The sequence below is a fragment of the Macaca mulatta genome, chromosome 2, assembly GCF_049350105.2.
Source record: "Macaca mulatta isolate MMU2019108-1 chromosome 2, T2T-MMU8v2.0, whole genome shotgun sequence".
Lineage (NCBI taxonomy): Eukaryota > Metazoa > Chordata > Mammalia > Primates > Cercopithecidae > Macaca > Macaca mulatta.
In genome coordinates, this window is record NC_133407.1 from 112,229,365 (window position 1) to 112,256,205 (window position 26,841).

Consider the following 26,841-nt stretch of genomic DNA (forward strand, 5'->3'; position numbering starts at 1 on the left):
AAATGCTCATTTATCATATGACTAGAATTATCTAGAACCAGTAGCCAATAATTTCCTTTGATCATTTGAAACACATGTGCCTGGACGGGCCTTGTGCCTCACGCGTGTAATGCCAGCACTTTGGGAGGCTGAGGCAGGAGGACTGCTTGAGCCCAGGAGTTTGAGACCAGCCCGGGCAATACAACGAAATCCCATCTCTACCAAAAACAAACAAACAAACAAACAAAAAATTAGCTGGGAATTGTGCCATGGGCCTGTAGTTCCAGTTATTCACGGGGCTAAGGTGAGAGGATCTCCTAAGCCCAGGGAGGCAGAGGCTGCAGTGAGCCGTGATCACACAACCACACTCCAGCCTGTCACTCAGGTAGACAGATCATATACCACTTTAGGTCCTCAACCCAGATATTGTGAGATTTCTATAATTAAAGCCCCAGTGAACATGACTACACTACCTAAAATTATAAAACACACAATGAAACAATTTAGCATGGGTGCTCTAAGGGAATATCTCAAAGGGTTAGAGATCATGATTACAGAACTATTATAAAATAAGAACAGTATATTTAAAACAAAGACATAAAAAAGAAGCAAAAAAATTTTAAAAAATGAAAAAGGAAGCAAAAGCATAAAGAAAAATTAAGATATGATTAAAAATGACCAGGGATAGGAGGACTGCTTGAGGCCTGAAGCTCGAGGCTAACCTGGGCAGCATGGAGAAACCTTGTCTCTACAAAAAATACAAAAATAAGCCAGACACGGTGGCATAAGCCTACTGTCCCAGCTACTCGGGAGAGAGAATCACATGAGCCCAGAGAGGTCAAGGTTGCAATAAGCCGTCATCACGCAGAGAGGTCAAGGTTGCAATAAGCCGTCATCACGCCACTGCACTCCACTCCAGCTTGGGTCACACAGTGAGACTTTGTCTCAAAAAAACAAACAAAAATTTAAAATAAAATTTAAAAAAACAGGGGCCGGGCGCGGTGGCTCAAGCCTGTAATCCCAGCACTTTGGGAGGCCGAGACGGGTGGATCACAAGGTCAGGAGATCGAGACCATCCTGGCTAACACAGTGAAACCCCGTCTCTACTAAAAAATACAAAAAACTAGCCGGGCGAGGTGGCGGGCGCCTGTAGTCCCAGCTACTCGGGAGGCTGAGGCAGGAGAATGGCGTGAACCCGGGAGGCGGAGCTTGCAGTGAGCTGAGATCCGGCCACTGCACTCCAGCCTGGGTGACAGAGCGAGACTCCGTCTCAAAAAAAAAAAAAAAAAAAAAAAAAAAAGGCCGGGCGCGGTGGCTCAAGCCTGTAATCCCAGCACTTTGGGAGGCCGAGACGGGCGGATCACGAGGTCAGGAGATCGAAACCATCCTGGCTAACACGGTGAAACCCCGTCTCTATTAAGAAATACAAAAAACTAGCCGGGCAAGGTGGCGGGCGCCTGTAGTCCCAGCTACTCGGGAGGCTGAGGCCGGAGAATGGCGTGAACCCGGGAGGCGGAGCTTGCAGTGAGCTGAGATCCGGCCACTGCACTCCAGCCTGGGCGACAGAGCGAGACTCCGTCTCAAAAAAAAAAAAAAAAAACAAAAAAAAAAACAGGGAGACTTGGAAAAAATTGAACTTCTATGGAAAAAAGCAGTCATTGAAATTAAAAACTCTAGTGCCAGGCACTCTCTCTCAGAACATAACATCTTAAAATGCTGGAAAAATAATTGTAAAATATCATGACCAATAACCTATCACAACAATATTAATTTACATATACATATAAATTAAAAGGGAAATTAGAAAATACCTTGAAACAAAAACAACATAACAAAATTTAGGGGATGCACCAAAAGCAGTGCTAAGAGTGAAATATATGGTTACAAATACCTACAATTAAAAAAAGAAGTATTTCTTCTTTTTTTGAGACAGAGTCTTGTTCTGTTGCCCAGTCTGGAGTGCAGTGGTGTGATCTCGGCTCACTGCAACCTTTGCCTCCCGGGTTTAAGCAATTCTCTTGCCTCAGCCTCCTATGTAGCTGGGATTACAGGCATGTGCCACCACGCTCGACTAATTTTTGTATTTTTAGTAGAGACGAGAGTTCACCATGTTGGCCAGGCTGGTCTCGAACTCCTGACCTGAAGTGATCTGCCCACCTCGGCCTCCCAAAGTGCAGAAATTACAGCGTGAGCCATGGTGCCCGTCCTGCAACTATTACTATTATTATTATTATTATTATTATTATTATTGTTTGTTTTGAGACAGAGTTCTGTTCTTGTTTCCCAGGCTGGAGTGCAATGGCACAATCTTGGCTCACTGCAGCCTCCACTGGGTTCAAGCAATTCTGCCTCAGCCTCCCGAGTAGCTAGGATTACAGGCACCTGCCACTAGGCCTGGCTAATTTTTTTTTGTATTTTTAGTAGAAATGGGGTTTCGACATGTTGGCTATGTCGAACTCCTGGCCTCAGATGATCCACTCACCTTGGCCTCACAAAGTGCTAGGATTACAGGCGTGAGCCACCATGCCCGGCCTGATTTTTGTATTTTTAGTAGAGACGGGACTTCACCATGTTAGCCAGACTGGTCTCAAATTACTGACCTCAAGTGATCCACCCACCTAGGCATCCTAAAGTGCTGGGATTACAGGCGTGAGCCACCGCACCTGGCCTTATATTGTTCTTCTGTATTAATTCTTTCATCTCTGAATTTTAAAAAATAAAAAATAGCTCAATATTGGTTGGTGCCTAATACACATTCATTCAAAAAATAGTTACTGAACCTTCCCATAACTGGCACTGTGCTATCCAGCAAGGAAATAAAGATGATTTAATATGGTCCCTTGTCTACAAAGACCTTTTAGGATCTAGTGGAAAAATCAACAACAACAAAATCATAATAGTGTGAAATATACTACAACAATGGCAAGTACAGAGTGCTCTGTGAGAGAGAGAGGAGATAGGTCCTGGGTCCAGAAACCGTAAGGTCTAACTACAGTTGGGCTAGAAGGTAAATGAGCTTGTGATTTCAAGAAATGAAAGGAGTGTGTTATGGCATGAGTATAAGCAATGTGGGAAAAGAGTACAGATATCACGGTAAACCAATCTGGAAGCCATGCTGTGGCACAGCAATATTCAGAAGACTTAAACTGGTTGTTCCTCTGTATCCCCTGTCTCCTTCACCTGAGAGAAGGGGGCAAGAACAAATATATAAAGTACTTGATAAAGATTCTCTTGGAGGGGATTGAAAAGCCAGTAGTAGTAATCTGGAGAGTAGTGATCAAAACTTAATGGGAGAGGAAGCCATAATTGAGAAAAGGGGAAAGAAAGATCCCTCTATCCAGAACCAGGCAATGACAAGGAAGTCCTCCAGTACAGAATACCTTTCCTCTTAATCCATTGATTCCGGTCGGGTGCGGTGGCTCACACCTGTAATTCCAGCACTTTGGGAGGCTGAGGCGGGTGGATCACCTGAGGTCAGGAGTTTGAGACCAGCCTGGCCAACATGGCAAAACGCCGTCTCTAATAAAAATACAAAAATTAGTCAGGCGTGGTGGCTGGCGCCTATAATCCCAGCTACTCCAGAGGCTGAGGCAGGAAAATCGCTTGAACCTCGGGGGGGCGGAGGGTGCAGTGAGCCGAGATCGCACCACTTCACTCCAGCCTGGGCATAAGAGCAAAACTCCGTCTTGGGGGAAAAAAAAAATCCATTGATTCTGCACCTGCAGGCTCCCTGCTTGCACCCATTCCCTGACACCTCCAGTCCTGAACAGCTATAAGAACGCCGGAAAGAGGGTGAGACTTGGGCACCTCAAACAAGGTGGAATTGAGCAGAATCATTTTGGTTTTTTTGTTTTTGTGTGTGGTTTTCGTTTTATTTTTGAGACAGTCTCGGTCTGTTGCCCAGGTTGCAGTACACTGGCGTGATCTTGGCTCACTGCAACCCCCGCCTCCTGGGTTCAAGCAATTCTCGTGCCTCAGCCACCTGAGTAGCTGGGACTACAGGTGCGCACCACCACGCCTGGCTAATTTATGTATTTTTTTATCGAAATGAGTTTCGCTCTTATTGCCCAGGCTTGAGTGTAATGGCACAGTCTCAGCTCACTGCAACCTCCACCTCCCAGGTTCAAGCGAATCTCCTGCCTCAGCCTCCCAAGTAGCTGGGATTACAGGCACCTGCCACCATGCCCAGTTAAATGTTTTTTGTATTTTTTTTAGAGACGGGGTTTTTTGTTTTTTGTTTTTTTGAGATGGAGACTTGCTCTGTCGCCCAGGCTGGAGTACAGTGGTGAGATCTTGGCTCGCTGCAAGCTCCACCTCCCAGGTTCACACCATTCTCCCAGCCTCCCGAGTAGCTGGGACTATAGATGCCTGCCACCACACCCAGCTAATGTTTTGTATTTTTAGTAGAGACGGGGTTTCAGTGTGTTAGCCAGGATGGTCTCAATCTCCTGACCTCATGATCCGCCCACCTTGGCCTCCCAAAGTGCTGGGATTACAGGCGTGAGCCACCGCGCCCAGCCTGTGTTTTTTTAGAGACAGAGTTTCACCACGTTGGCCAGGCTGGTCTTGAACTCCTGACAGGTGATCCATCTGCCTCAGCCTCCCAAAGTGCTAGGATTACAGGCGTGAGCCACCGCGCCTGGCCTGTTAATTTTTGTGTTTTTTTTGTAGAGACAGGGTTTTGCCACATTGGCCAGGCTGGTCATGAATTCCTGGCCTCAAGTGATCCGCCCACCTTGGCCTCCCAAAGTGCTGGGATTACAGGTGTTAGCCACCGCGCCTGGCCAAGCAGAACCATTTTGAAATGTTCACTGTGAGTGGATCGGCAGCGGACATAGCACTTCTGTTACAATATGAAGTACCTGGAGCAAAAGGAGTCATTGCAGACTAGATTATATAAAGATCACTTTGGTTATAGTTGATAGACAAAAGTAGTGGCTTAGGTTAGATGTGTGGCTTATGAACAGAAGGAAAACAAATAGATTCCAGAGATGAGAAAAAATCTATACAGTTTAGGCCAAGTGCAGTAGCTTACACCTGTAATCCCAGCACTCTGGGAGGCTGAGGCAGGTGGATCACTTGAGGTCAGAAGTTCAAGACTAACCTGGCAAATATGGTGAAACCCTGTCTCTACTAAAAATACAAAAAAAAAAAAATTAGCTGGGGGTGGTGGCGCACTCCTGTAATCCTAGCTACTCGGGAGTCTGAGGTAGAAGAATCACTTAACTTGGGAGGCAGAGGATGCGGTGAGCCAAGATTGCGCCACTGCACTCCAGCCTCGGTGACAGAGCAAGACTCCATCTCAAAAAAAAAAAAAAAAAAAAAAAAAAAAAAATTCTGTATAGTTTAGTGACAGACTCAATGTGTCAGTGCTTGCTCTACAAATGCCAATCAAATGAAATTATATCTCTACAACTATAAAAGACAAAGTATTCAATATGGATCTCATTCAATCTATAAATAAGGATGTTGTCATAAATTCTAAAATCATAAAATGTCAGAGTTACAAAGTATCTATGAAGTCATCTGGTCTGGCCATGACAAGTAGGCTTTCATCTCACATAGCAACTCTAGTTGAAGTCGCAGATCCACCCGAATCATTCTAGACTCTTTCCTCTCTTTCACTACTCACATCTACTTCATTAACAATTCCATCTGTTCTCCCTCCCACTTCGTCTCTCAAATCAGTCTACTTTCCTTGATCTCCACTATCATCCTAGTCTGAGGCACATCATTTCTTGCTTGGATGACTTGCAGTAGCCTCAAAACCTTTTTTCTCATTGCCAATCAATTCTCTTCACACTTATCAGAGTGATCTTAACATTGAGAAGGACAATTTGACAGTCTCTGTTAAAATTTTAAATGTAAACTGCCTTTAACCCAGGAACAATTCCAGTTCTAGGAATATGTTCTCAACAAAACTCACATATGGAGAGAAATATATATATGTGTGTGTGTATACACATACACACACACATAGATGAATATATACATATATTTGTGTATATAATCATCCCTCAGCATCCGTGGGGAATTGGTTCCAGACCCCCATGGATACCATAATCTGAAGATATTCAGATCTGAAGATACTCAAAAATGTAGAACAGCCATAGTATTTGCATATAACCCATGCATATCTTACTGTGTACTTTATTTTATTTTATTTTTTTGAGACAGAGTCTTGCTATGTCACCCAGGCTGGAGTATAGTGGCATGATCTCGGCTCAACGCAAGCTCCCCCTCCCAGGTTCACGCCATTCTGCTGCCTCAACTTCCCCAGCAGCTGGGACTACAGGCGGCCACCGCCATGCCCAGCTAATTTTTTTGTATTTTTAGTACAGATGGGGTTTCACCGTGTTAGCCAGGATGGTCTCGATCTCCTGACCTCGTGATCCGCCCGCCTTGGCCTCCCAAAGTGCTGGGATTATAGGCATGAGTACAAACCTCTACGTAGCCATTTAAATGAATGCAATGGGCCTATAAGAATTGACATGGGCCCGGGAGCAGTGGCTCATGCTTATAATCTCAGCATTTTGGGATGCCAAGGCAGGAAGATCATTTGAGCTCAGGAGTTTGAGACCAGCCCACGCAACACAGAAAGACCCCATGTCTTTTTTTTTTTTTTTTTTTTTTTTGAGACGGAGTCTTGCTCTGTCACCCAGGCTGGAGTGCAGTGGCCGGATCTCAGCTCACTGCAAGCTCCGCCTCCCGGGTTTACGCCATTCTCCTGCCTCAGCCTCCCGAGTAGCCGGGACTACAGGAGCCCGCCACCTCGCCTGGCTATTTTTTTGTATTTTTTAGTAGAGACGGGGTTTCACCGTGTTAGCCGGGATCGTCTCTCGATCTCCTGACCTCGTGATCCGCCCGTCTCGGCCTCCCAAAGTGCTGGGATTACAGGCTTGAGCCACCACGCCCGGCCAAGACCCCATGTCTTTACAAAAATTTTAAAAATTAGCCAGGCAAGGTGGCATGCACTTGATTCCCAGCTACTCAGGGGGCTGGGGTAGGGGATCCATTGAGCCCAGGAAGTCGAGGCTGCGGTGAGCCATGATTGTACCACTGCACTTCAACCTGGGCAAAAGAGGGAGACTATCTCTTAATTTTAATCTTAAAAATTAAAAAAAAAAATGGGGCAGGTGTAGTGGCTCAAGTCTGTAATCCCAGTCCTTTGGGAGGCCAAGATGGAATGATCACCAGCCTGGGCAATGTAATAAGACCTCATCTTTCCAAAAACAAGCAAACAAACAAAATTAATTAGTCAGGTACAGTGGCTAATGACTGTAGTCACAGCTACCTCAGACGCTGAGGTGGGAGGATGGCTTGAGCCTGGGAGGTCAAGGTTGCAGTGAACTGCGATCATGCCACTGTACTCTAGCCTGGGTGACAGAGCAAAAGACCCTGTCAGCCATAAAAGGGAATCATTACTGACATATGTGACTTGGATGAACCCCAAAAATATTTAAATAAAAGCAGTCAGACACACAAAAAATCACATATTGTATGATTCCTTTTATATGAAATATCCAGAATAGTTAACCCATAGAGGCAAGCCAACTGATGGTTGCCAGGAGATGAAAGGAGGGGAGAATGAAAAATGATTATTTATTGGGTACAGGCTGTTCTTCTGAGGGAATGAAAAGATGTTGCAACTAGAAAGCTGCAGTGGGTGCATAACATTGTGAATGTGCTAAATGCCACAAAATTATACACTTTAAAAAGATTAATTATATGTTGTTCGAATTTCACCTCAATTTTAAAAAAAGGCATTATGCAAAGTAAAAAGTAAGCCAGGCTCAAAAAAGACCACATATTGAATGATTCCATTTATGTAAAATGCCCAGAAAAGTTAAAACTAGAAAAACACAAAGTAGATTAGCAGTAGGCTGGGGCTGCAGAGGGAATGGGGAGTGACTGCAAATAGACACAAAAGAGGGAACTTTTGGGGTAAAAAATGTTCTCAAAGTGTGGTGATAGCTGTACAAGTCTGTAAGTTTACTAAAAATAAATTGTACGCTTAAAATGGGTGAATTTTATGATATATAAATTACATCTCAATAAAGCACTTAAAAAAAAAAAAACTATTGAAAGTCCTTCACCGTGAGTCATGTAAATCTTAAGTACTAGGAAAACAGGAAGGAAAAGAAACAAAGAGATGCGGGAATAAGCAGGAAAAAACTAGGACATTTTTCATCCATTTAGTAAATATTTACTATATGCTAGACATTGAGATTAGGGAGGGAACAAAACAAACCATCTGTCCTCATGGAGCTTATAGTCTAATTGTGACTAACAATAAACAAGCACATCCTACAACACAATGCAGCAATGACTCAGTAGGTTCCGAGGTGTAGTAACAAGAAAACAATTTACCACATCCTTTATTCATTTGGTGTTACAGGCAATTTTGAGCAGAAAAAGCTTTTTTTTTTTTTTTTTTTTGAGACAGAGTCTCACTCTGTCGCCCAGGCTGGAGTGCAGTGGCGTGATCTCGGCTCACTGCAAGCTCCGCCTCCTGGGTTCACGCCATTCTCCTGCCTCAGTCTCCTGAGTAGCTGGGACTACAGGCGCCTGCCAAAATGCCTGGCTAATTTTTTGTATTTTTAGTAGAGATGGAGTTTCACCATGTGAGCCAGGATGGTCTCGATCTCCTGACCTCGTGATTCGCCCGCTTCGGCCTCCCAAAATGCTGGGATTACAGGCGTGAGCCACCGCGCCCGGCCGTTTTGTTTTATTTTTAAGACAGAATTGCCCAGGTTGGAATGCAATGGTGCAATCTCTGCTCAACGCAGCCTCCACCTCCCAGGTTCAAGTGATTTTCCCGCCTCAGCCTCCCAAGTAGCTGGGAAACTACAGGCGCCCACCATCATGCCTGGCTAATTTTTGTATTTTCAGTAGAGACAGGGTTTTGCCATGTCAGCCAGGTTGGTCTTGAACTCCTGACCTGAGGTGATCTGCCCACCTCAGCCTCCCAAAGTGCTGGAATTATACACATGAGCCACTGCGCCCAGCCTTCAATTTACCAGTTCTAAAGCCCCTTGATATTCAGACGGTGCTGGCATGGTTTTGTGATGTGAGATATAAATATATACACACACTCAAACATACATACACACACACGCATATATACATACATACAAAGTATATGACATACATACATACATATTTTATATATTATATATATATGACTTAGCTCATACCTGACAAAGAGTAAGTTAGCTTTATTATGCTTTAAAAAAGAAGCTGGACGGGCAAGGTGGCTCACACTTGTAATCCCAGCACTTTGGGAGGCTGAGGCTGGCGGATCATGAGGTCAGGAGATCGAGACCATCCTAGCTAACACAGTGAAACCCCATCTCTACTAAAAATACAAAAAATTAGCCAGGCATGGTGGCAGGCGCCTATAGTTCCAGCTACTCGGGAGGCTGACGCAGAAGAATTGCTTGAACCTGGGAGGTGGAGGTTGCAGTCAGCCGAGATCGTGCCACTGCACTCCAGCCTGGGCAAACAGAGCAAGACTCTGTCTCAGAAAAAAAAAAAAAAAAAAAAAAAAAGAAGAAGAAGAAGAAGAAGAATGAAAAGAGGGTCAGGCGTGGTGGCTCACGCCTGTAATCCCAGCACTTTGGGAGGCCAAGGCAGGCGGATCACGAGGTCAGGAGTTTGAGACCAGCCTGACCAACATGGTGAAACCCCATCTCTACTAAAAATACAAAAATTGGCCGGGCGTGGTGGCTCAAGCCTGTAATCCCAGCACTTTGGGAGGCCGAGATGGGCGGATCACGAGGTCAGGAGATCGAGACCATCCTGGCTAACACGGTGAAACCCCGTCTCTACTAAAAAAAATACAAAAAACTAGCCGGGCGACGTGGCGGGCGCCTGTAGTCCCAGCTACTCGGGAGGCTGAGGCAGGAGAATGGCGTGAACCCGGGAGGCGGAGCTTGCAGTGAGCTGAGATCCGGCCACTGCACTCCAGCCTGGGTGACAGAGCCAGACTCCGTCTCAAAAAAAAAAAAAATACAAAAATTAGCTGGGCGTTGTGGCGCGCGCATGTAATCCCAGCTACTCAGGAGGCTGAGGCAGGAGAATCGCTTGAACCCGGAAGGTGGAAGTTGCAGTGAGCCAAGATCACGTCACTGCACTCCAGAATGGGCGTCAGAGCAAGACTCCATCTCAAAAAAAAAAAAGCTAGCTTTATTACTAATAGTTCTCCAACCTTACCTCCTGTACCTCTCCCCTGTTCCCATCTAACCATCTGAAACCCTCCTTCTACCTAGAAAAGGAACATTGTCACAGCCTGTGTGGGTATATCCACTGATATTCACCTTCTCATTCTACCAGGCAGTTCCCATAACCCTCCCCTAGAATCCTGTACATTTATAAGTGAAAACACCCTAGGCACATTGTAAGTGGTTCACTGTCTGTCTGGAGAATAGATCATGAACTCTTAGAAGACAGGCATTTTGTCAGACTCATTTCTAAATCTCCAGCACAGTGCTCAGCACATGGCCGATAAAAATTTACTAACTGGGGCCAAGGCAGGCAGATCACAAGGTCAAGAGATAGAGACCATCCCAGCCAACATGGTGAAACCCCATCTCTACTAAACATACAAAAATTAGCTGGGCGTGGTGGCGCGCACCTGTAGTCCCAACTACTCAGGAGGCTAAGGCAGAATTGCTTGAACCTGGGAGGTGGGGGAATGCAGTGAGCCAAGACTGCGTCACTGCACTCCAGTCTTACGACAGAGCGAGACTCCGTCTCAAAAAAAAAAAAATTATTAACTGGGTGTACAAATTGTCTTATCCAAACATCAGCCTGCAGATAGTCTCTCAACAGCAGTACAGTATCGAATCAAAGCAATGTTCACCTCACCTAAGCCCCTCTTTTTCCAGGGCAACCACAGAGCAAGTTTACCCACCCAATCAATGCAAGTTTAAAAGGAGAGCTCCAAAGTATTATGAGGTTCCTTCTTAAGTTTGTAAGCTTAAACATTTAGCAATAAACCAATTAAGGAGGCTGGGTATGGTGGCTCATGCCTGTAACCCCAGCACTTTAGGAGGCCGAGGCAGGAGGATCACTTGAGCCCAGGAGTTCAAAACCAGCCTGGGCAACATAGCAAGACCCTATCACTTTAAAAAAAATAATAATAATAATAATAATGATAATAGGCCAGGTGCAGTGGCTCACACCTGTAATCTCAGCACTTTGGGAGGCTGAGGCAGGTGGATCACGAGGTCAAGAGACTGAGACCATCCTGGCCAAGATGGTAAAACCCCATCTCTACTAAAAATACAAAAATTAGCTGGGCATGGTGGCACGTGCCTGTAGTCCCACTGACTCGGGACGCTGAAGCAGGAGAATTGGAGGTTGCAGTGAGCTGAGACTGTGCCACTGTACTCCAGACTGGTGACAGAGCAAGACTATGTCTCAAAAAAAAAAAAAGGCTGTACATGGTGGCTCACGCCTGTAATCCCAACACTTTGGGAGGCTAAGGCAGGCGGATTACCTAAGGTCTGGAGTTCGAGACCAGCCTTGCTAACATGGTGAAACCCTGTCTCTACTAAAAATACAAAAAATTAGCCAGGCATTTTGGCTGGCACCTGTAATTCCAGCTACTCAGGAGGCTGAGGCAGGAGAATCACTTGAATCCAGGGGTTGGAGGTTGCAGTGAGCCAAGATCGCACCGTTGCACTCCAGGCTGGGCAACAAGAACAAAACTCCATCTCAAAATAAACAAACAAAATAAATAAATAAATAAAATTAAAAATAAGATAATAATAAACCAAGTAAGGACTGAGGAAGAAAAGAGAAAAAACACTCCATATTTTAAAAACAAAAACAATGGAGACATCTTAACCAAGCAAAAAAAATATTTGGTATGCTCTTTACAGCACAAGAGCTGTGAGCCCCAAATAAGACATGACATATCACTTAAAAAAAAAAATTCCTTCATTTTAAGATTTTTGTTTCTTTTGAAAGCATTAGCATGTAGAGTTGCCATGCCACTGAGAAAGTGGAAGATTCTTATTCCTCCAAATTCATAAACCTTGCAATCTAGAAGAGGGGAGAAATCTAGCAGAGGAGAGAAATTGTTTTCCATTCCCAAATGTGCTAATTAACTATCCATAAACATTAACACTCTCTACAGCCAAAAGGTACCGCCTAACAAACTCTGCTATCTCAGCTGCCCTCTGTTCTGATGCAAAGCTGCAAAGAGGCAGATCAGGTTTCTCCATCATTTACATGCCAGCCAGGAAGTAGGCACTTCCAACCATACCCAAGGCATCCTGTTAAAAGCAAAAATCAGCCTATTAAGAAACCAAAAGCCAAAGAGCTACCCTGCCAAATTATTTGCACAAGAATTATCTGCTATATTTTCAAATAACCAAAACTATACCACTAATCTTTAGTCTAACTGTCATTTTACAATATAAGCCATTCATTTTTAATATCTGACAACACTCTGGAGAACAAAGCAAGTGTAACAATAATAAGATTTCAACACAAAAGACAGGTTTGCATTATAGCTTCAGAACTTAAACTGGCCAGGTGCAGTGCCCCACATCCATAATCTTTGGGAGGCCAAGGCAGGGAGGACTGCTTGAGCCCAGGAGTTCAAGACAACTTTGGGCAACATAGTGAGACCCTGTCTCTACAAAAAAAAATTTTTTTAATTAGCCAGGCACAATGGTGTGCACCTGTAGTGCCAGCTACTTGGGAGGCTGAGGTGGGAGGATGGCTTGAGCCAGGGAGCTTGGGCTGTAATCACACCACTGCACTCCAACCTGGGTGACACAGCAAGACCCTGTCTCAAAAAAAGAAAAGAGAACTTAAACTTCTCTGAGCCTCAGTATTCTCACAAATTCAGTGAGGGTAGTACCACTTACCACAAATGAGCAGACTTAATGACCCTATGTATGGAAGTGCTGAGACAGTAAAATGTTAGGGATATTATAGTTTTGTGGAGGGTTTGTTTGCTGGTTTTTCAAAATTATTTATCTTTAAAATACTGCAGTTTCACATTTTTTTTCACAGCTGCTATTTTGCCATGTATACCTCATTCACTTTTTTTCTTTTTTTTTTTTTTTGAGACAGAGTTTCTCTCTTGTTGCCCAGGCTGCTGGAGTGCAGTGCTGCTATCTCGGCTCACGGCAACCTCTGCTTCCCGGGTTCAAGCGATTCTCCTGCCTCAGCCTCCCAAATAGCTGGGATTACAGGTGCCCACCACCACAACTGGCTAATTTTTGTATTGTTGGTACAGACAGGGTTTCACCATGTTGGCCAGGCGGGTTTCGAACTCCTGACTTCAGGTGATCCGCCCGCCTTGACCTCCCAAAGTGCTGGGATTACAGGCGTGAACCACAACACCCAGCCTCAAACATTTTTTGTTAGTTATGACTTTTGAGTCCCACTATGTGCAAGTATTATGCCAACCATTTTAAATGCATCATCACATATACCCTTCACAACAACCCTATTACCATCCCATTTTGTAGCTGAGGAGACTGAGACTCAGAGAATTGTACCCAAGGTCACACAGCTAGAAAGTGGTCAAGCCAGAATCTGAGTCATCTAAATTTGACAACTGAGGAAAAGTAAAAGTGTGAATCAATAAAATGTTTGTTTTACATATTTTGAAATAAATTCCACCATTTCATTATTTAATTATGAATCCTTAGCAATACAATGTTTATTAGAATCCCCCCAGCTTTTTCCTGCAGAAGGATCATGTTGCCTGCTTGCTTACTGCTGCCCCTACCAGACAGATGATAAGCTCCTATAGTCAAGAGCACTCTTATCCTCCCCTGTCCCAGTGCTGACCAGAGTGGACATCTGCTGAAATAACACAGGAAGGCAGTGGGGAAGCTGAAGGCCACAACAGTGTTTAGCCATACCACTGTGTCAACCTACCTCCTGTGACACTACTCCAAACCCCCACCTCCTTCTAGCTAGATAACCAGAGTTATCCTTTAGGAGTGGCTTTCTCACAGACTTCTCACTCTGCCTGCCACTTCCAACTTGGTCATAGGAGAGGGTGCATGATCCAAGCTGGGCAAATCAGTGTTCTCATGCAAGGTAACTTGCTTGGAACAAGCATAGAACATACATGGTAACTTATTCCCAAAAGGGAATATGACCCAACCCAAGCCATTCCTTCTCTGGAATATTCCAAACTGGGGATACAGAATAGCTTACTCTTTTGTTTGGATCAGGAACAGATTTAGGCACTGTGGAGCCAATGGAGTAGATCTACCACAAGGGAATAAGAGGGTCATACATGCATTTGGGAAAGACTATTCTAATAGTAATATCACCAATGGAATAAGACATGCAGTGGGAAGACCAGTAATGGGCCTACTATAATAGTCCTAACAAAAAATGAAGAAAGCTTGAATGGTAACAGGAACAGAGAAAAGGAAACACATTAGGAAACATTTGGGGATTGCTTTTTGTCTCACTGGAAATACTGTCCTAAAACAGAGAACCTGCCTCCTTAACTCTCTTGCACACAGATGACTACTATGAACACTTGATTCATATGGTAAGTCCTTACCAAGTACCTAGAAACCAGTATGAATGAAGCACTTATAAGCATAGATTCTGAGCCAGGCTGCTTGGGTTCAAATCCAGTCACCTCACTTACTAGCAGTGTGACCTTGAATAAGTTACTTAACTTCTGCGCCTCACTTTCCTCATCTACAAAACCAGGATAATAACAGCACCTACCTCATAGGGTTGTTGCTGTGCAGAAAAGGAAACCCTTGAACTGGTTGATAAAAGACAAGTAGCAGTTCAGCAGAGAAACAAGAAGGGGAGGACAGCATTCCAGGCAGAAGGGAAGGCATATGCAAAGGAAAAGAAATGTGAAAAAGTGAGCTTGACTCATGACCATTGCGCTCTCCAGACCCACATTCCCAATGTTGGCTAAATGCCAGCTGGAACTCCAACTCCATGGGTTGGACTTGAAATTCAATAGGTCCAGAATAGAACCAATAAACTTCACAGTTCCTGCTCCTCCAGGCTCCTTATGTCAGGGGCAATGCCATGACCATCTCCAATCACACAATTTTAATTACTCCCCCATTTACTCCTAAACACACAGGCTGTAACAGTAGGTCAAGGGTGGAATGATTAGTCCAGCATAACCCATGCCTCAGAGAAAGAGAAAGAACGTCTCCCTAAGTATAGGATCTGACTGTAGCAAGATCAGAGCAAGGAGTGGTAGGGATTGTGGGTCAAGTCAGAGATGACACAGAGCACTACTTACACAGGGGCAGAAACTTCAACTCTAGGAACACCAGCTATCTAGACCTAAAAGGATCATTCTCTGCTGTAAAGACCAGCTTTGCTTCAGGCTTTCCCAGAACTAGGGAAATACCTCCTCCTACCCATCCCCACTCCCTTCCAGCCATTGCTATTTTTCCTGTCACAATTCTGTATTTTACAATCAAAATTCTTACTGATAATCTAACTTCCCAAGAATTTTTAAATATGCAAGTTCCCTGGTTTTGAGAGGTATGAGTTCTACGATCAATAGAAACGATTACACAACCAATTACAGTTATCACACCAGACACTGGGTATTTAGCACACATTATCTTTAATTTTTACCATACCCTTGAAAGACAGTCAAGAACTCCCTTTTAAGAATGGAAACAAGGGACGGGCGCGGTGGCTCATGCCTGTAATCCCAGCACTTGGGGAGGCCTAGGCAGGCAGATCACGAGGTCAGGAGATCAAGACCATGGTGAAACCCCGTCTGTACTAAAAATACAAAAAATTAGCCGGGTGCGGCGGCAGGCGCCTGTAGTCCCAGCTACTCGGGAGGCTGAGGCAGGAGAATGGCGTGAACCCAGGAGGCAGTTTGCAGTGAGCCGAGATCGTGCCACTGCACTTCAGCATAGGCAACAGAGTGAGACTCTGTCTCAAAAAAAAAAAAAAAAAGAATGGAAACAGGGCCAGGCGCAGTGGCTCATGACTGTAATCCCAGCACTTTGGGAGGCCAAGGCGGGCAGATCACTTGATGTCAGTTCGAGACCAGCCTGGTCAACATGGCGAAACCCCATCTCTACTATAGCTGGGCATGGTGGTGCATGCCTGTAATCCCAGCTACTCAGGAGGCTGGGGCAGGAGAACTGCTTGAACCCAGGAGGCAGAGGTTGCAGTGAGACAAGATTGCACCACTGTACTCCAGCCTGGGCGACAGGGCGAGATTCTGTCTCAAAAAAAAACAACATGGAGTTTCCCAGCATCCAGCCTGGCCCTGCCTCAGACCAGTTCTTCACACAGCTTGCATGGGGTATAAATATGATGATGTTCCTCCCCTTTATAAAGCTGTTTAATGTGTCCCCAGCCTGTAGAAGCATTCCCCAAACTTCCATGGCCACAGAACCATTTCAAATTGATAGAACACCAGCTAGCACTCACAGTATCTACTGAATTGAATCTATATGCTTAGATTAGAGCAAAGAGAAGGAAAAAATGGCGGCAGTAACTGATGCCAAAAGAAAAAAATTATACTCTAATAAAAGAAAAAGCAAATAAGCAAAATTAAGTCATTCTCATTTTCCTAAGAACAAAATTTCACATATTCTGTAATTAAAACACAAGACACATGTTACAGACTAGTAATCAAATGAAAATAACAAATCAGGCCAATTAGTACATCTGAATCATAGAATAATACGCAGATCCCAAGTCAAACATGTTCCTGATGCCCCAGGATGTTGGGTTTTTTTTTTTTTTTCCCTTTGAGACAAGGTCTCATTCTGTTGCCCAGGCTGGAGTGCAGTGGTGCAATCATGGCCTTGACTGGATGTGGGGCCACCGCATCAATATTGTTTAAAAGCTCCCAAGGCTGAAAACCACTGCTATAGAGGAAGGAAAGAATTGAGTGGAGGCTACAAGGGTAGAAAGCCAGTTTTCTCTGAATATACCTTGTTTTACAGATTTGGCTTTGGAATCACAAATATTTTAAACAATTATAAAATTAAATTAGAGGCCGGGCGCGGTGGCTCAAGCCTGTAATCCCAGCACTTTGGGAGGCTGAGACGGGCGGATCACGAGGTCAGGAGATCGAGACCATCCTGGCTAACACGGTGAAACCCCGTCTCTACTAAAAAATACAAAAAAAAACTAGCCGGGCGAGGTGGCGGGCGCCTGTAGTCCCAGCTACTCGGGAGGCTGAGGCAGGAGAATTGTCTAAACCCGGGAGGCGGAGCTTGCAGTGAGCGGAGATCCGGCCACTGCACCCCAGCCTGAGCGACAGAGCAAGACTCTGTCTCAAAAAAAAAAAAAAAAAAAAAAAATTAAAAAAAAATAATAATAAAATAAAATAAAATTAAATTAAATTAGAAAAAGCAATCCCTAAAGCATAAAGCAAACTTACTATATACTGAATTGGAAAGAGAATCACACAAAGGACTATTTTAAGTGACTTTTTTTTTTTTTTTTTTTTTTAACCATAGAGACAAGGTCTCACCATGTTGTCCAGGCTGGTCTTGAACTCCTGGGCTCAAAGCAATCCGACCACCTCAGCTTCCTGAAGTGCTGGGATTACAGGTGTAAGCCACCGTGCCTGACCCTTCAAGCGACTTTAACTGGAAATCCTAATAAGGTATATTCTAAAGATAAGAACTCAAGAAAATCTGCAGTTTTTTCAGAAATCATACTTGGGACTGGTGTCTGAAGGGGGTCGGGAGGGGGTGCTGTCTTATGGGCTGAGCCCTCAACCTGTGATATCTGTTGCTGTCTCCAGGAAGACAGTCAGAAATAAACGTGAGAATACCCAGCTGGTGTCTGCTGAGTGGTGTGTGGAGGAAAAACACACTTATTTGGTCACAGAAGTCTTCTATGTTGATGACTGTTGTGGTACTGTGAGAGGAGAAGAAAAACATGGTTGGAGAGTTTTTTCTAACCGCAAGTCTAAAACCAAAAATGTAACAAGACTTGAACATCTTCCACCCTGGGCAAATAGGGAGACTCCATCTCTACCAAAAAAAACTTTTTTAATTAGCTGGGTACGGTGGTGCACGTCTGTGGTCCCAGCTACTGGGGAGGCCGAGGTGGGGGGATTGCTTGAACCTGCGAGGTCAGGGCTGCTGCGAGCCATGATCACACCACTGCAGTCCAGCTTGGGCAACAGAGAAATACCCTGTCTCTAAAAAAAAAAAAAAGATAGGAAAAAAACCTTCTACCAGAAATCAAGGACACTATGAAAGTCTACTAAGACCATAGCAAAAGGAAATCAGGAGGAAATTTGAAGAGGTTACCACTACAAAATGACAGGATAATATGAACATCAAGTAAGAACAAGGACCGGGGCTGGGTATGGTGGCTCACACCTGTAATCCCAGCACTTTGGGAAGCTAAGGCAGGTGGATCACTCGAGCGCAGGAGTTCAAGACCAGCCTGGCCAACATGGAATAACCATGTCTCTATTAAAAATACAAAAATTGGCCGGGCGCGGTGGCTCAAGCCTGTAATCCCAGCACTTTGGGAGGCCGAGATGGGAGGATCACGAGGTCAGGAGATCGAGAGACGATCCCGGCTAACACGGTGAAACCCCGTCTCTACTAAAAAATACAAAAAAATAGCTGGGCGAGGTGGCGGGCGCCTGTAGTCCCAGCTACTCGGGAGGCTGAGGCAGGAGAATGGCGTAAACCCGGGAGGCGGAGCTTGCAGTGAGCTGAGATCCGGCCACTGCACTCCAGCCTGGGTGACAGAGCAAGACTCCGTCTCAAAAAAAAAAAAAAAAAAAAAAAAAATACAAAAATTAGCCAGGCGCGGTGGCAGGCGCCTGTAATCCCAGCTACTCGGAGGTTGAGGCAGGAGAATCACTTGAACCTGGGAGGAGGAGATTGCAGTGAGCTGAGATCATGCCATTGCACTCCAGCCTGGACGACAAGAGCAGAACTCCATCTAAAAATATATATACAAAAATTAGCTGGGCATGGTGGCATATGCCTATAATCCCAGCTACTCAGGGGAATTGCTTGAGCCCAGGAGGCAGAGGTTGCAGTGAGGTGAGTTCATGTCACTGCACTCCAGCCTGGGTAATAAAGCGAGACTGTCTCAAAAAAAAAAAAAAAGAAAAAAGAGCAGGGTAAGGGTTGAAAAAATTACCTATCTAGGTACCATGTTCACTACTTGGGTGATAAGATCATTCATATCCCAAACCTCAGGTGATATGAACTTTACACCTGTAACAAATCTGTACATTCCAAAATCATAAGAAAGAAAGAAAAAAAAAAAAAACCCTGCACATGTACCTCCTGAACCTAAAATAAAAGTTGAATAAGAATGGCTATGAGGACAAGCATAATGGCTTATGCCCATGTAATCCCAACACTCTGGGAGGGCGAGGCGGGAGGATCACTTGAGGTCAGGAGTTTGAAACCAGCCTGGCCAACATGGGAAACCCTGTCTCTACTAAAAATACAAAAATTAGCCAGGCGTCATGGCGCATACCTGTAATCCCAGCTACCTGGGAGGATGAGGTAGGAGAATCACTTGAACCCAGGAGGCGGAGGTTGCAGTGAGCTGAGATCGCACCACTGCACTCCAGCTTGGGTGACAGAGTGAGATTCCATCTCAAAAAAGAAAAAGGAAAAAAAAGCAATGAACTCAAACATATAAAATATGGTTAAATTATTGAATTTACACTGATTTCTTTTTTTTTTTTTTTTTTTTGAGACGGAGTTTCAACTCGTTGCCCAGGCTGGAGTGCAATGGCGCACACAACCTCTGCCTCCCAGGTTCAAGCAATTCTCCTGCCTTAGCCTACCGAGTAGCTGGGATTACAGGCATACACTGCCACGTCCGACTAATTTTTGTACTTTTAGTAGAGATGGGGTTTCTCCATGTTGGTCAGGCTGGTCTCAAACTCCCAACCTTAGGAATCTGCCCACCTTCGCCTCCCAAAGTGGTGGGATTAGAGGCATGAGGCCAGCGCGCCAGACCTGATTTTCTTTTTCTAAGAAACAGTCTTGCTATGTTGCTCAGGCTGAAGAGCCGTGGCGATTCACAGGCACGATCCACATGTCTACTGCATCACACTAAAAACTCCTAAGGAGTAAGGATGGAGACTTTCCTGCTACCTTCTGTCGCGTACAGACCGTGGCACGCATGGACATTAAACATAAATTATTGGCCGGGCGCGGTGGCTCAAGCCTGTAATCCCAGCACTTTGGGAGGCCGAGACGGGTGGATCACGAGGTCAGGAGATCGAGATCATCCTGGCTAACACGGTGAAACCCCGTCTCTACTAAAAAATACAAAAAACTAGGCGGGCGAGGTGGCGGGCGCCTATAGTCCCAGCTACTCGGGAGTCTGAGGCAGGAGAATGGTGTGAACCCGGGAGGTGGAGCTTGCAGTGAGCTGAGATCCGGCCACTGCACTCCAGCCTGGGCGACAGAGCGAGACTCCGCCTCAAAAAAAAAAAAAAAAAACATAAATTATTAGCTGGGCATGGTGGCATGTGCCTATAATCCCAGCTACCTGGGAGGCTGAGGCACAAGAATTGCTTAAACCTGGGAGGCAAAGGTTTCAGTGAGCCAAGATTGCGCCACTGCACTCCAGACTGGACAAGAGAGAAATTCTGTCTCAAAAGAAAAAAATTAAATTCAATTAAAAAATAGACTGAAAGAATGATTTCCTATTACCCAAGCTGGAAAGGACCAAAGGCCACATCCCCCTTCTGGTATATGTCTTGTCATCAATTCACATCTGGCGCCTAATTTCAGTAGAATTATATATAATAGGAATATAAAACTATTCTGTCACTAACTGGTATACTTGCATACAATTCTGATGCTAACTCTAGGTGGTTAGCATCAGATTTTAGAAGTTAAAAGGCAAGATGCCCAACAAGACTGCCCTTACTTCAGATGGTAGTTATACTTTGGGGATCCCAGGACACCTGTACTTCTAATCAACTCATTACAAATTCAGGGATTCCGGCAGGGCACAGTGACTCCCAGCACTGAGAGGCTAAGGCAGCACGATCACTGGAGCCCAGGAGTTTGAGACCAGCCTGGGCAACATAGAGAGGCCCCCATCTCTATGAATAATTTTAAAAATTAGCCAGATGTGGTGCCACGCACCTCTGGTTCTAGCTACTAGGGAGGCTGAGGTAGGAGGATTGCCTGAGCCCAGGAGGTCAAGGCTGCAGTGAGCTATGATCGCACCACTGCACTCCAGCCTGGGTGACAGTGCAAGACCCTTGTCTCAAAAAACTTCAGGGGTTCCCATGACCCCTCTGGTTCAACATTCACTAGAACTCACAGAACTCAGAAAAGCACTGTATTTACAATTACAGTTTTATTATAAAGGATACAAATTTGGGCCAGTGAAATGAAGAGATACACAGCAAGGTCTGTAAGGGTCCTGAACACAAACTTCTGTCCCCTTTCCCCATGGAATCACCCTCCCAGCCCATCAATGAATTTACCTACCAGGATGATCCACCAATTTTGTGTTCAGAGTTTTTACTGGGGTTTCATATAGACATGATTGAATCATTGGCCACATAACTCAACTCAACCTCCAGCCCCCTTTTTCTCCCGAGAGATTAGACTGCCTCAAAACATCAGCCCTCTAATCACATGGTTGGTCTTTCTGGTGACAAGTCCCCATCCTGAATCATCTCATTAACATAAACTCAGGTATGATCCAAAAGGCTCACGAATAACAAAGAAAGATATTTCTATCACTTGGAAAATTCCAAAGGTTTTAGACATACAATGCCAGGAACCCCAGGAAAAAGGCTGGTCACATTCTTTATTATACATCAAAAAACAAACTTAAAACTCTCTACTCTAGGTGAATAGGGTTGTCAATTAAAAAAAAAAAAAAAGTAATTAAAAAAAACCTCTCTAGTCAACTTACAAAAATAAAGATTAACATAGAAAAAGATATGCAAGGCCACTGATGCCCACTCATTTAAGGGGCATTAAACTCCACTCTGAAGTAAGAGCAGTCTTGTTGAAAATTGTTAGGATTTCAGATACCACTCATCTACTAAGCATTTTTTAAATTTGGTGTGCATTAAAGTTAACCATATCCAGAATTATCTGATGATGGCTACAAAAAAGCCCTGGAGTACCACCACCAACATAGGGCTTCTTTTTGTTTGGGCTGAGAAACCAACCCACTAGTTCAGCGTTGGATGCTTGGTCTAGAAATGCCAAGACACATCACCTGCCCTATCAAAAATCATGGAGTCACCAAACACAAAGTTCCAATAATCTTCCCCAAAAAACAACATGACAATTCTTACCACTGAGTTTGATGAAAAAAAAAAAAAAAAATACTGGATGCCTCGAAAAAACAAAAGCACATGTATCCCTTCATTCTGAGAAATTCGTTAGGCAATTACATCATTCTGCAAACATCACAGAGTGTACTTACACAAACCTAGATGGTATAGCCTACAACACACCTAGAATATATGGTAAAGCCCATTACTCCTAGGCTATTTGTATATCTAAACATAGAAAATGTATGGTAAAAATATGATATAAAAGTAATTTCACACTTGTGTACGGCACTTGCAGGACTGGAAGGTATTTTGGGTGAAGTCAGTGAGTGGTAAGTGAGTGTGAAGGTCTAGGACATTACTGTACACTAACTTAAACTTTATAAACACTGTATCCTTAGACTATACAATCTATAAAAAATGTTTTTTCTTCAATTATAACCTTAACTTAATATAACTTTTACTTTATAAACCTTCATTTTTTTTTTTTTTTTTTTTTTTTTGTGAGACGGAGTCTCGCTCTATCGCCCAGGCTGGAGTGCAGTGGCGCGATCTCCGCTCACTGCAAGCTCCACCTCCCGGGTTCACGCCATTCTCCTGCCTCAGCCTCCCGAGCAGCTGGGACTACAGGCGCCCGCCACCTCGCCCGGCTCGTTTTTTTTTTTTAGTGGAGACGGGGTTTCACCGTGTTAGCCAGGATGGTCTCGATCTCCTGACCTCGTGATCCGCCCATCTCGGCCTCCCAAAGTGCTGGGATTACAGGCTTGAGCCACCGCGCCCGGCCTTTTTTTTTTTTTTTTTTTTTTTGAGATGGAGTCTTGCTCTGTCGCCCAGGCTGGAGTGCAATCATGGTGCGATCTTGGCTCACTGCAACCTCCACCTCCCAGGTTCAAGTGATTCTCCTGCCTCAGCCTCCCGAGTAGCTGGGATTACAGATCCCCACCACCACGCCTGGTTAATTTTTGTATCTTTAATAGAGACAGGGTTTCAACACGTTGGTCAAGCTGGTCTCAAACTCCTGACCTCAGGCGATCCACCCGCCTCTGCCTCCTAAAGTGCTGGGATTACAGGTGTGAGCCACTGCACCTGGCCTAACTTTAAATTTTTTTCTAACTTTTTTCTTTTTTTCTTTTTTTAAAGAAATTAAGTCTCCTTATGTTGCACAGGCTAGACTGCAGCAGCTACCAACAGGTGAGATCATGGTCCACAACAGCCTCAAACTCCTGGCTCAAGCAGTTCTCTTGCTTCAGCCTCAGAGTAGCTGGGACTACAGACACTCAGCTCTTCTTTTTGACTCTTTTGTAATAACATTTACCTTAATACACAAAGGCACTGTACAGGTAGACAAAAATATTTTGTTGGATGGGAACAGTGGCCCACACTTGTAATCCAAGAACTTTAGGAGGCCGAGGCAGAAGAATTGCTTGAGCCCGAAAGTTCAAGACCAGCCAAGGCAACGTGGTGACACTTCATCTCTACAAAAAAATAGAAAAAAACTAGCCAAGTGTGGTGGCCAGTGCTTGTGGTCCTAGCTACTCCAGGCTGAGGTGAGAGGATCTTGCTTAAACCCAAAAAGCTGAGGTTGCAGTGAGCTCTGATGGCACCTGGGCAACAGAGCGAGATCCTGTCTCCAAAAAAAAAAGAAAGAAAAATTTATTTACATTCTTATCCTTTAAGCCTTTTTTTCTTTTTTTAAAACCGGATACAGTGGTTCATGCCTATAATCCCAGTACTTTGTTTTCTTCTTGTTTTTTTTTTGTTTGTTTTGAGACAGAGCCTCACTCTATCGCCCAGGCCAGAGTACAGTAGTGCAATCTCAGCTCACTGAAACCTCCGCTTCCCAGGTTCAAGCAATTCTCCTGCTTCAGCCTCCCAAGTAGCTGGGACTACACGCACATATCACCATACCCGGCTAATTTTTTTAATTTTTGGTAGAGACGGGGTTTCACCATGTTGGCCAAGCTGGTCTCAAACTCCTGACCACAAATGATCTACCCACCTTGGCCTTCCAAAGTGCTGGGATTACAGGTGTGAGCCATTGCACCCAGTTCAAGTGAGGCAGGCAGATCACTTGAGCCCAAGAGTTTGAGACCAGCCTGGGCAACATAGCAAAATCTCCTATTAAAACAGAAACAAATGAAAATGAAGGCTGGGTGCAGTGGTTCACGCCTGTAATCCCAGCACTTTGGGAGGCCCAGGTGGGCAGACCGCCTAAGGTCAGGAGTTCAAGGCCAGCCTGGTCAACATGGCAAAACCCCGTCTCTACTAAAAATACAAAAATTAGTTGTGCATGGTGGCACGAACCTATAGTCCCAGCTCTTAGGAGGCTGGGGCAGGAGAATAGCTTGAACCTGGGAGGCAGATGTTGCAGTGAGCCGAGATCGCGTCACTGTACTCCAGCCTAGGCAACAGAGCAAGACTCCATCTCAAAAATAAATTAAAAAAAAAAAAATATATATATATATATACACACACACACACACTAAACATTTTTGTTAAAAACTAAGACACAAACTGGGCACGGTGGCTCACATCTGTAATCCCAACATTTTGGAAAGTTGAGGCAGGTGGATCACCTGAGGTCAGGAGTTCGAAACCAGCCTAGCTCACATGGAGAAACCCCGTCTCTACTGAAAATACAAAGAACAAATTAGTCGGGCATGATGGCACACACCTGTAATCCCAACTACTCGAGAGGCTGAAGCAAGGGAGTCACTCGAACCTGCGAGGTAGAGGTTGCAGTGAGCCAATATTGCGCTATTGCACTCCAGCCTGGGCGACAAGAGTGAAGCTCCGTCTCAAAAAATAAATAAATAAGCTAAGACACAAATGCATACATTAGACTAGTCCTACATAGAATCAGGACCGCCTAGACCTACGTAGGGTCTGGATTATCAATATCACTGTCTTCCACCTCCACATCTTGTACCACTGGAAGGTCTTTAGGGGCAAAAACACACATGGAGCTGTGAGCTGTCGTCTCCTTTAATTACAATGCATTCTTTTGGAATACCATTTGAAGGACCTGCCTGAGGCTGTTTTACAATTAACTTTTTTTAATAAGTAGAAGGTATACACTCTTAAACAATTATTAAAAGTACAGTATAACTAAATACATAAACCAATAACATAGTTATTATCATTATCAAGATCACGTCCTACAGCACTCTCCAACCTTTTTGGCACCAGGGACTGGTTTCATGGAAGACAATTTTTCCATGAAAATTGGAGAAGGGTTGGGGGATGGTTTCAGGATGATTCAAGTACATTACATTTATTGTGCATTTCTATTATTATTACATTGTAATATATAATGAAATGATTATACAACTCACCATAATGTAGAATCAGTGGGAGCCGTGAGCTTGTTTTCTTTCAACTAGACAGTTCCATCTGGGAGTGATGGAACACAGTGACAGATCAGGCATTTGGTTCTCATAAGGAGCGCACCACCAATCCCTGGCATGTGCAGTTCACAACAGGGTTCGCGTTCCTATGAGAATCTAATGCACCACTGATCTGACAGGAGATGGAGCTCAGGCAGTAATGCAAGCAAGGGAAGTAGCTATAAATACAGATGAAGCTTCACTTGCTTGCCCGCTGCTCACCTCCTGCTGTGCGGCCCAGTTCCTAGCAGGCCACAGACCAATACCGGTCCATGGCCCAGGGGGTGGGGACCCGGGATGTAAAATACATAATTATATGCACTATACTTTTATACAACTGACAGCAGGGTAGGTTTGTTTACACCAGCATCACCACAAACATGTAATGTGTTGTAACACAACATCATAATGTCACTAAGAGATAGGAATTTTTTAGCTCTATTATACTCTTAGGGGATTACCATTTTATAATGTAATCCCTCATTAATCAAAACATCATTATGCAGTGCAAGACTGTATAACATTTCTTTTTTTTTTTTTTTTTTTTTTTGAGACGGAGTCTCGCTCTGTCGCCCAGGCTGGAGTGCAATGGCCGGATCTCAGCTCACTGCAAACTCCGCCTCAAGGGTTCACGCCATTCTCCTGCCTCAGCCTCCCGAGTAGCTGGGACTACAGGCGCCCACAACCGCGCCCGGCTAATTTTTTGTATTTTTAGTAGAGACGGGGTTTCACCGTGGTCTCGATCTCCTGACCTTGTGATCCGCCCGCCTCGGCCTCCCAAAGTGCTGGGATTACAGGCGTGAGCCACCGCGCCCGGCCTGACTGTATAACATTTCAAACTGAACAATAACTCTCTAGCCACTGGTTTATCCAAAAAATTTTTTTTTTTTTTTTTTTTAGAGGCAGAGTCTTGCTCTTATCCAGGCTAGAATGCAATGGCATGATCATGGCTCACTGTAGCATTGACTTCCTGGGCTCAAGTTATCTTCCCACCTCAGCCTCTCTAGTAGCTACAACAACAGGCGTGCATCACCACATCTGGCTATTATATTTTTTGTAGAGATGGGGTCTTGCTATGTTGCCCAGGCTGGTCCTGGGCTCCTGGCCTCAAGCGATCCTCCCACCTCAGCCTCCAAAAAATATTTTTTCTTTTTTTTTTGAGACAGAGTCTCACTGTGTTGCCCAGGCTGGAGTGCAGTGGCTCAATCTTGGCTCACTGCA

At 44.5% G+C, this 26,841-nt stretch overlaps 1 protein-coding gene and 1 long non-coding RNA gene across 8 annotated transcripts in view; both read right to left on the minus strand.

The window, feature by feature from the left end:
- PRKAR2A (protein kinase cAMP-dependent type II regulatory subunit alpha) overlaps positions 1 to 26,841 on the minus strand; it is a 106,890-nt gene that overhangs the window by 67,994 nt on the left and 12,055 nt on the right. The gene's annotated exons all lie outside the window — the stretch shown is intronic.
- On the minus strand, positions 17,679 to 23,671 carry LOC144339200 (uncharacterized). Its single transcript, XR_013413959.1, has 2 exons — positions 23,321 to 23,671; positions 17,679 to 18,320 (listed from the first exon to the last, which is right to left on the minus strand). It is a non-coding gene; the product is annotated as an uncharacterized LOC144339200 (long non-coding RNA).